This window comes from Ahaetulla prasina, chromosome 3 (genome assembly GCF_028640845.1).
Source record: "Ahaetulla prasina isolate Xishuangbanna chromosome 3, ASM2864084v1, whole genome shotgun sequence".
NCBI classification, from domain to species: domain Eukaryota; kingdom Metazoa; phylum Chordata; class Lepidosauria; order Squamata; family Colubridae; genus Ahaetulla; species Ahaetulla prasina.
In genome coordinates this window covers 76003591-76014451 of record NC_080541.1, presented here as the reverse complement: position 1 = coordinate 76014451, position 10861 = coordinate 76003591, and the positions used below count along the sequence as shown (strand labels likewise).

At 39.9% G+C, this 10861-nt stretch overlaps 1 long non-coding RNA gene across 1 annotated transcript; it reads left to right on the top strand.

Moving 5' to 3' along the window:
• The first annotated feature begins 4399 nt into the window (after positions 1-4399).
• Positions 4400-8246, top strand: LOC131195630 (uncharacterized). The gene is made up of 3 exons (XR_009154500.1): positions 4400-4508; positions 4668-4769; positions 6975-8246. It is a non-coding gene; the product is annotated as an uncharacterized LOC131195630 (long non-coding RNA).
• Positions 8247-10861: the final 2615 nt, after the last annotated feature.

Sequence of the window (10861 nt, the reverse complement as noted above, 5' to 3'; positions counted from 1 at the left end):
AAGAAGCATATATACCCTCAAACTCCAGAAGCCACTCAACTCTTCTGGAATAGCATCTTCTTGAAGCAAACTAAATTGGAATTATCAAAGACCAACCAACAAATCTATGGAGCATAATGAAGGAGAAAAGTGGAGTGTTTAGGTTAATGAAATAGCTCAAGTTATTGAGCTAAGCCTCAAAGAGGCTTAGTTATAACTTTGATGATAGCAAGAACATTTTCACCATTGGTGCCAGCTTCATCTCATAGGCTTTGATGGTACAATAAATTAGTCCATGCACCATTGGCCACCAGAGAATCGCCACTTGAACAATGCATTATGAGGTAGTTCATTTACAGTAACTGATATTTTTCCTAGGTTGCAGTTTGTGAACCAACATTATTCTTCCATGGTAACACTTTTTGGCATGATACGATCCAGCATTCTGGATGAAAAAACACAAATGCTTTTCATCACAAAGATTATACAGTGCACTTGTCGTTGTGTCAAATAAATCGATGTCATTGATGTATACAGTTGCTGCATGTAATTTCTTCTTGCCTTGTACGTTTTAATAAATAATAGTGCTGTGCAGAGGTGCAGTTTTAAAAAGTAAAATATGACTCAGAGGTCATGTGGGTGTATATTGTGTGCAGCACTTGGAATCTTCTAAAGCAGGTACGTATTTTCCTGGATTTGGACAGATGCTCTGTACAGCCCAAAATTTCTGTTTTGTATAGTGAAATATTTGTTAAGTAAGTTTTGCCCCATTTCTTGCCACAGTTCTTAAGTGAATTGCTTCAATTAATAAGTTAGTGAGAAGTTATGTGGCAGTTAAGAAGCAAAAAAGAAAACATCTGGCTTTCCCCATTGACTTTGCTTGTGAAAAGATCACAAGGGGTGATCACATGACCTTGGGACCCAGCAATGGTCATATATGTACGAACCAACTGCCAAGCTTCTGAATTTTGATGACCATGGAGATTCTACAAAGGTGGTAACTGTGAAAAATGGTCGTAAGCCACTTTTCAGTACCGTTGTAACTTTGATGTTCACTAAATATTTGCTGTATTTGATTTAAAAGTGTTCGCAACAGATAGTACCATATGTGCAGGCCTATATTCACTCTGAATCACATTTTTGTTTTTCAGCTCTTTGTACAACCCTAATGAACAATGTACTTTTATTATATTTTGTTTCTGTATTTATTCCCCCACGTATATTTTAGCCCTGTTTCTGTAATGTTGTGAATTTATCACTTTGCTACAAATTCTTATGCTTTGAGCTGTTCTTTTGCAATACCCCGGATATTTAAGCAATGGTATTTTAAAGGATTTTCCCCCCCCCCGATTTAGTTTATTCCATATGCTATTGATTGAGCTCGGTTTTGTTCTTTCCTGTGTCGATTTTCCTTCAAGTCATGTTTCTTTTTCCTCTCTTAGTCTCATAGGTTACGCATGTCACTTTAATTCAGGGGTCTCCAACCTTAGCAACTTTAAGACTTGTGGACTTCAACTCCCAGAATTTCAACTCTGGGAGTTGAAGTCCACAAGTCTTAAAGTTGCCAAGGTTGGAGACCCCTGCTTTAATTAGTACTACTAAGCACACATACATTTCTTTCAGAAAGTGACCAGGTTGTCCAGTGGTCTGGTAAATGATCATGAAAACTCATTGCTGAGCTATCCAGAATAGATCCATGAGCTTTCATGCATCATGGGAATACAGGTAGTCCTTGACTTATAACCACAATTGAGCCCAAAATTTATGTTGTTAAGTGAGACATCTGTTAAGTGAGTTTTGTCCCATTTTAGGACTTCTCTTGCTATAGTTGTTAAGTGAATCATTGCAGTTGTTAAATTAGTAACCGGGTTGTTAAGTGAATGTGGCTTCCCCATTGACTTTGCATGTCAGAAAGTTGCAAAAGGTGATCATGTGACCCAGGACACTGCGACCATCATAAATATGAACCAGTTGCCAAGCATCTGAATTTTGATCATGTGACCATGAGGATGCTGCAACAATCTTAAGGGTGAAAAATGGTCATAAGACACTTCTTTTCAGTGCCATTGTAACGTTGAATGGTCACTAAATGAACTGTTGTAAGTCGAGGACTACCTGTAATGAATGAACGATTCACAAATCTAAGTAGCTGAGTGCTGACTTGAGAAGTAAAGAACAGCCTTATAAAATGGACCTTATGCCAAGTTTTTCTAGTGATGGAGAATTTCTTCTGGGATCTTGGATTTGGTGGTGCAGTTGAAACTGTATTTATTCTCATTTGTTCTGAAAGAATGGCAGTTTCTAGCTTACTCTATTTATATAATCACCCACAGACATTGTTTGCAATCCAAATGCAGTTTTCCCACTCACGCAGTGCCTCTCGCAGGGGGCAGCTCTGTTCCTTTTCCCCCCCCACCCCCGCTTCTCCTTAGCAGCTTAGGGACCTTCCAAGGCCGGTTTGGGGCAGGGAGAAAAATAGGGAGAAAGAGAATGTCCTATGCAAGGAAAGTGCTAAAAAAAATACAAAGGAAAAAGAAACAGAAAAAGAAAGGGAAAAGGAAAAAATAACCACAACCTCATGCAACATGGGACTTCATCCATTTCTCTACGAGCAGCTCACAAAATAAAGGGGCAAAATTACAATACTAAAGTCACATGGGAATGGCCACATCACGTTCAAGGAAGCACCAGCGAAAAAGCCTCTGTTCTTTGATAGCACCGAGCTTCTGAAATCACACAGGGTTTTTCAAAGCTGAAGAAAGAAGAGGTTACTCTGCCACGTCATACGCGTTAGAAAATAATTGCAATTCCCATCTGCTCCAAAACACAATTGTCCAGGGAAGCTACGCGTACTGTCTGCCTTTTATTCTGACAATCATTCATCTGTCATGGATCTGCCTGCAAGAAAGCATCACGCTTGTTCCCCAAAGAATCCACCAAGTAATTCTTTTTTTAAAAAATTATTCCTAAGTGGGAATTAGCCAAGTTTATACCTCCCGCTCAAAACTGGGAGCATCTTATCAGGTGAGGTGAGGTGAGGGGAAAGTATCTTTCTCCATCTGAGGAGAAGGCCATTTTTCAGCTGAAAAGACATGGCGGACAAGACAACAGGCCACGTGCCATTCGTAATGTCTTCTCTAGATTCCCAAAGGCTCCCTACAGGTAGTCCCCAACTTACAACGATTCATTTTGCGACCGTTCAAAGTTACAACAGCACTAAAAAAAGTGACTTATGATGATTTTTTATGACCATTTCAGCATCCCTATGGCCATGTGATCAAAATTCAGACACTTGGTAACGGATTCATATTTATAACGCCTGCAGTGCCCTTAGGTCACGTTTGTGATCATCTGACAAGCAGAGTCAATGGGGAAGCTAGATTCACTTAACGACTGTGTTACTAACTTAGCACCTGCAATGATTCACTTAACAACCATGGCAGGAAAAGTCATCAGATGGGGCAAAACTCACTTAACAAATGTAAACAGAATTTTTGGGCTCAGTTGTGATCCTAGGTCGAAAACCACCTGTACTTTCCTCATACAGACACAATTTGTTTTGAACTCCTCCTGTTGCCCCCCTATGTGGCTGCTGTTGAATTTGCAGCTTCAAGTACTGGTGTCTCAGTCACACACTCACTCCAGCATAATTATTTTCTTTAATGCCTTCTGAATGCAGCCCCCTCCAAAGATAGTCAGTTCTGATATGTGTTTATCATGCCCTGGAAACTCCTCCTTTCCCCTCCTGAATGTTACCTGTTTACATGTAAAATAGAAGATCAGTGGCCGTATCAGAAATTGTACAGGTAGTCCTTGACTTATGACCAGGGTTGAGCCCAAAATGTCTGTAAGACAATTGTGAAGTGAGTTTTGCCCCATTTTACAACCTCTTTTGCGAAAGTTATTAAAGTGAATCACTGCAGTTGCTACGTTAATCTGGCTTCCCCATTGACTTCGCTCGTCAGAAGGTCACAAAAACCGACTACATGTGACCCCAGGACACTTCAACTGTCATAAATATGAGTCCATTGCCAAGTCTCTGGATTTTGATTATGTGACCGTGGGGATGCTGCAACGGTTGTTAAGTATGGAAAAATGGTCATAGGTCACTTTTTCAGTGCCGTTCTAACTCCAAAGGATCACTAAAGGAACCGTTGTAATCCGAGGACCACCTGTATTGTACAATTAATTGAGAACTTCACATTCAGTGCATTCCTACCAAGACTCTGGGAAAGGAGATTCACGATTCAGTCTTTTAATATAAAAGATATTTTAAAAAATCAAAACGCTTTTAGAAAACTAGGCTCGGACAGCTTACATTCCATTAGACATCCATTTTGCATAATTAGATGGATGGGAATTTTCCCCCCCCCTCCATTCCCCCTCCAGCTGTATATTGGCTCCAGACCATATCCCAGGCCTGGGAGTGAGGAACAAGAGAAGGATTCAGCATTCAGAACCAGAGCAGTGTTTTACCCAGGTTTCAGCTGTGTTGTCCTCAAGTGCAAAGGGTTCTGGAAATGTTAACTGTAAGTAAATCTCCTCCTAAATGGCCTGGAGGAAGGAGGGAGAGAGAGCAGTTGTGTGTGCCCTCTTTCTTCTTCAGATTTTGCTCCAGGAACTGGCGAGCATCTTGTGCTCTTGTGTTCTTTGTTTCCAACCTTCCCACGCATGCCTCTCATTGTCAGGTGCTGGTTACTCAGAGGAAGAAGACGGTCACTTGAGCTCATTACCGCAAGAAGATCCCCGACTTCATTCTCACATCCCTGTGGAATTCTGGGCAACAAAAGGTATCAGTTGAAAGTTCTTTTAGTGCAAAATTTGGACGAGATTAAAAAGAGGGCGAGAGTTCACATGAGAACGAACCACTGCCAAGCCTGCAAAACATCTTGGCCCAAAAGGCAGAGGCTAGCGGTGCGGAGGGGGAAGCCTTTGGTTTGAAAGGCGAGTAACCATGGCAAGCCAGGAACTCCATCCTAGAATCTGGCTAACAAGGATGGGGTTTCACAGAGCTGCAATTGTTTATTCAAGGCATGACAATACCGTTGTCTCCCGTGAGTATTCTCACAGCTCCGATCCAAAACCCTGAGTGCGGTTTCTTGAGACCAGCCAACATTTCTTCACAGTCAATTTGGGGATGGACAAAAGAGAAAGAAAGTACAAAGTTTATTCTCGGTAGTTCTTGGTCTTGGAGACAGTTTCACAGAAGCGGGGAGGGGAAGCAAAATTCATGCGAGAGAATCCCCTCTTTTTCTATAATGGATGGAGCTCATTTTCTTCCTAGAGCAAAGGAAGCAATGGCTGGGGGAGTCATGATTGCAGCCTTCAGGAACCCTTGTGACTGTTGAAAGAGAAGATGCTGCTGTTCCTGAGTTCCTTCAACTGATTTCTCGCCTTTGAGGTTGAGAAATATGTTACCCCATCACTTAGCCATCATATCAACTGGCTTTTGCAAAGGGAAGGGCCGCCATCTTGTTCTTTACCTCAGGCTGCAAAATATCATGCAATAGCCTGTGAGTGCAGGGATGAGTTCCTGGAAGCAATCAGTCCAAGTCTTCTTCCATAGGAACGGGAAGCGGAGGGTTGTCTCTTTTTTTGGAAAGGGTGTTTCTGGAACAGTCGCCCTTTTAGAAAACGAAACCAACAAGTGGCTTGTTGTGGGAATTTGGAGGTTAGGGATGGCATGAAAACAAGGACAAATCTCACGCAAAGTAATAACTCACAAAAGCCAATCTGCAAATATCAGCGACACCCATCTACGCACCTGCACCTCTTGCACACCTGTTGTCCTACATGCTCAATGAAAACTCCCTTTGAAGGAGAATTTCCTTTGCAACTACACTGCCCAAAAGATACTTCAAGCATTTGGCATAAGTTAAAGCTGGGAAAGAATACTTAGATTTTCTAACAAAGCAAGAGAGAGGAACTGAAAAGAGTACATACTTTTACTTCCCAAAATTAAATAACTGCAATTTCATATTCATGTTCAAATGCTTGTTACTCAGAATTCTTAGGCATATTAATTTATATTTCATGTTTCTAGGCCATCCGCGTCCCTCATGGATCATTTACCATCTGAATTCTATATTCCATTTGGATAGTATTTCCAGTATTATTAATGTTGCTGTTATTATTTTATTTGAATGTAATATGGCTATTGACTTGGGGGGGAACTTAAAAAATCCAGAATCAGTAAAGATATTTAATAACACAAAACAACACAGTATTGCTTTTCATATCATAAAGTCAATGTCCCTGTTCATTCAAACACACAGTAATAATGAATGCAACCAAGAGACACTTTATCATTGCTGGGAAAATGTCTTAGAATTCTTGTGATATTTTTGAGATAATGAAAATCAGTATTGTAGCTTGCTTATGACAGTCAGAACCATATTATTTCCTTTCCTGTTTGTGTTAACAATATTGTTACAGAGAAAAAAAGGGTTAAATGAAAAGTTCTTGGATGCATTGGATTAAAATTCCTCCCATTTCCCCAACAAGTCCTTGCCAAGGAAAAACATAGCTCTAGACCAGGATTGGTAACAGAATGGTTGGGGGGGGGGAACCGTTTCTGGTAAAGACAATAGAATGGACTGACCATCATGGGCTATTTATCTCCATCTCTCTATCCTTCTAATCTGTAGTCAAGATGCTTAATAATAAAATAATAAGGATTCTTAATGCAAAAAGGGAGGTTACATTCCAAGGGAGAATATACCACTAGGTTGAAGGATAAAGCTGTAAAAATTAGCCACTGTACATAGTTAGGAAAAAATGGCAGTGAATTAGATAATAAATTATCCAATACTTATACTGAGTGTTATCATGAAAGTGTATATACTGAGTATAATCCTTTGGGCATTATTATAGTGATCGTGGATCTACTTTATTTAGGATGATGATGATATTATCCATTCAGTCGTGTCTGACTCTTGGCTATTCTATGGATCGGCTCTTTCCACATCTTACTATCTTGCACTACTTTTATATAGGATACTCTTCTATTTGAAGATATTGTCCATCTGAATAGCTGTCCAGCTTAAGTCTGAGTTAAGGCAAAAGAATCCAGAATGGAGAACAGTGGGTCTTCAAGTTGCCCATCAAGCAAGAGCATCTGGTTACAGTTTCCCCTTCTTTGCAGAACAGAGTTGTATAATTTTCCTGATTGAGATGGAGCAATTAGACCCAAATATGTGCGTCTTTATATAAATTAATGTGTAGATCATTTTCTGTTTGATATAGGTTACATTGCTGTCTTTCTTGGATAGTGGTAACACTGAAGTGGACACCCTAGCTTTTAATTTTCTGTCTCCTAAAGATTATTCTCGAAACAAAAACACAAAAGATGCTTCAAAATGGAGGATTCTGGCTAGGAAAAGCAGTGAAACTTAAAACTTCATATAAGTTGGACCCACCATGTGTTCTCACTAGAACAGTGTTGTGTGGGGGTTTTTTGTTTAGAATTTTATTATCTTAAAACTTCATCAAGATTTTGCTACTTTAAAAATGAAGAGGATCTATGTAAAAATAATACTCTAGCACATTTTTCTCTCCCCCCCACTTTTTCCCCTCTGATCTTTGTTGAATAAGCCAAGATGTGAAAACAAAGAGTTCTATAAGCAACATGCTAAAAAGAATTCAATTCGCTACTGATTTTTCGTTTAGCAAGCAATCCCTAGTGGCTTGACAACATCAAATGGGAATTTTTGACTCTTCATCTGTTTTTTATTTTATTCATGCTTTGTTCTCATGGTAGCTTTTCATCTTGAATTGTCCTCTGTGTTTTTGTAAAGTCTTTCTTAGTGCTAGTTATTGGCCAAGTCTTTGGGAGAAGCAACACAATAAGGAAAAAGACCACAGTTGATTACATGGTATATTTGTAAGCATATTTTTAATGTGTGGAAATAAGGAAATCAGCTGTAGTAAAATGAGAGAAATGTTACCTTAGATGTATCATGGTAAAATCATTATTCATCTGGAAATTAAAATTTGTAAAAAGGAGCAAAAAAAGCATAAGAAAGATAGACTTTTTAAACGAAAAAAATGTGTAGGAATTTATTCTTTCTTCTTAACTGTTTGCTGAGTTTTTCCCCTAAAGCACAGCCATTGTTGGAATGCTCAACTCTTGATTTTTTAAAAAATGATGACATAAATATTACATGACTAAGTCTCAAAATTCATAGCAAGAAATAGACCTATTCTGAGCTGATACCTGAACAAAGTTGAATGCAACCATCAACCAAGGTGGTTCTACTTTCATAAAATGGAGGAAATAAAAGTGACTTTCACAAAGCAATAATACAGAATTGATGTCTTGCATTAGCTTGGGGCATTTTATTAATGCATTCTAAAGTACCAACCTCATAATAAAAATAAGCTTCTAATTAGACAAAGAGTTGTCTAACATGTGTATGCATGTACAGTGGCTTTGTTCACTGATGGCCCCTTTATTTTTCTTTTAAAAAATATTGAATCACAGCATTCAGCAAGTGCTCATTTTTCAATCAATTTCCCACACTTTTATATGTTAATGAACCAAAGAAGATTGTACTACAGTGCTCTACATTTTTGTAATAGAAACACTCAGTAAGTTATGCTTCCTTTTCACCAATGTTGAAATGTTGGCTTGGATGGAAATAAATGAGCAGAGAGAAAATTGGAGAGGTCTTCTCTTTCAAAGAATGGGATTTTTGACTTCTTCAGTGTTGCATGCTGATTGCATCACTCTTGGGTAGAAGTCTATTCAGTTTGGGACAGCTCCCATTTTCTCAATAACATCTCCATCCCAGGGTTGTCTGACTTTGACAACTTTAAGATTTATGGCAGGGGTGTCAAACCTGCAGTGTTACGTCATCACATGATGTATTGTGACCCCCCCCTTTGCTAAACGGAGGGTGGACGTGGCCAGTGCATGACAGATCTGGCCCACAGGCTGTGAGTTTGACACCCCTGACCTATGGACTTCAACTCCAAGAATTCCCCAGCTAGCCATGCTAGCTGGGGAATTCTTGGAGTTGAAGTCCACTGGTCTTAAAATTGTCAGGGTCAGACAACTCTGCTCTACTCTGTCCCATGTTATCTGGAAAAGCTATTTGGTGACATACATTGTTTATAATAGAACCAATTGTTCTATTGTTTATTATAGGAAAACCTTCCATAAATACTCTTTATTTCCCCTATTTTAAATTTGAACCAGTAATTTACTAGAATGCACAAATGTAACTAATATATTAACAACTAATTAACTAAAAATAATATAATTAACTATCAGAGCAATCCATCAGAGTGCTTCAATAAACCCTCAAGCCCTGCTAGCAGGGCAGAAGGAGCAAAATACAGCAACTATTGGCTGTTGGAATCTTTGAAGGAATGTAACCTCTCAACTATAAGCAAGGCTAGGAAAATTGACTGGTTCAGCTAAACATGGTGTTTAAAAGGGCTTTGACTGGAGAATTTCTCAGACTTTGAATTCATCTCAACCTGCTCTAGTGCAGCTCAATCCGCTAAAAGCAATCAATAAGAGACTGGCGGGATGAGAGGTTCGAAGAGAGAACTGTGAACTCCGAGTCTACTGGATTATACATTGATATTTATTTTCCTGGGTTAAAGCCATAACACCTTCGCATCTTTACTTGAATCTTGATATCACAGCATGATAAATGAACAGAAGAAGCTCTGCAAGAATAGAATAATTTAGCAGAGTCTCTGCAGAACATCTGAACAAATGTTGATTTCAAAGACAAACTAGTAAATATTTGGGGGAGCTGGCAAAAATTGTAAATATATTCGTAAGTCTGGAAATGGAATGAAAGATTAATTTTGAAGAATTCATTTTATAAGATTAGATGACACCAATATCAGAACCATTGTAAATAAATATCAGAAGCATGTAAAAAAAGATGTTGATACTCTAGAAAGAGTGCAGAGAAGATCAACAAAATGATTAGGGGACTGGGGGCTAAAACATATAAAGAACAATTGCTGGAACTGGGTATGTCTAGTCTGATGAATGAACAATTGAGGGCAAAAGAAGGACAGCAGAGAATGAGGTGGCTGGATGGAGTCACTGAAGCAGTTGGCGTGAGCTTAAATGGACTCTGGGGGATGGTAGAGGACACGAAGGCCTGGAGGAATGTTGTCCATGAGGTCAGACACGACTTCGCAACTAACAACAACAACAACAACAACAGCAAGTCTGAAAAGAAGGACTAGGGGTGACATGGTAGCTGTTCCAATATCTCAGAGGCTGCCACAAAGAAGAGGGAGTCAAGCTATTCTCCAAAGCACGTGAGAGTAGGATAAACAGCAATGGGTGGAAACTAATCAAGGAGAGAAGCAACTTAGAACAAGGAGAATTTCCTGACAGTTAGAAGAATTAATCAGTGGAACAACTTGCTTCCAGAAATTGTAAATGCTCCAACACTGGAAGTTTTAAAGAAGAGATTGGATAACCATTTGTCTGAAATGGTATAGTGCAGTGATGGCTAACCCTTTTGCCATCATGTGCCAAAAGTGGGGGGAATGTGCGGGGTCACGTGCACACGTGCCCACACCCATAATTCAATGCTCCCCGCCCCCTGTGCATGTGCATGCGACCCCCTGTGCTCGCCCCACTTTTGGCACGCAATGGCACGGTGGGATTGGAAGGCCCATTTTTCACCCTTCCCAGGCTCCAGAGACTTTCTTGGAGCCTGGGGACGGAAAAAACAATCTCCCCCCCCCCGAGGCCCTCCAGAGGCTGGAAATGGCCTGTTCCCTGACTTCCAATGGGCCCAGAAGGCCCAAAAATCAGCTGGCCGGCATGCACATGCGTGCTGGAGCTGAGCTAGGGCAACACTCGTGTGCCCACCAATATGGCTTCGCGTGCCACTTGTGGCAT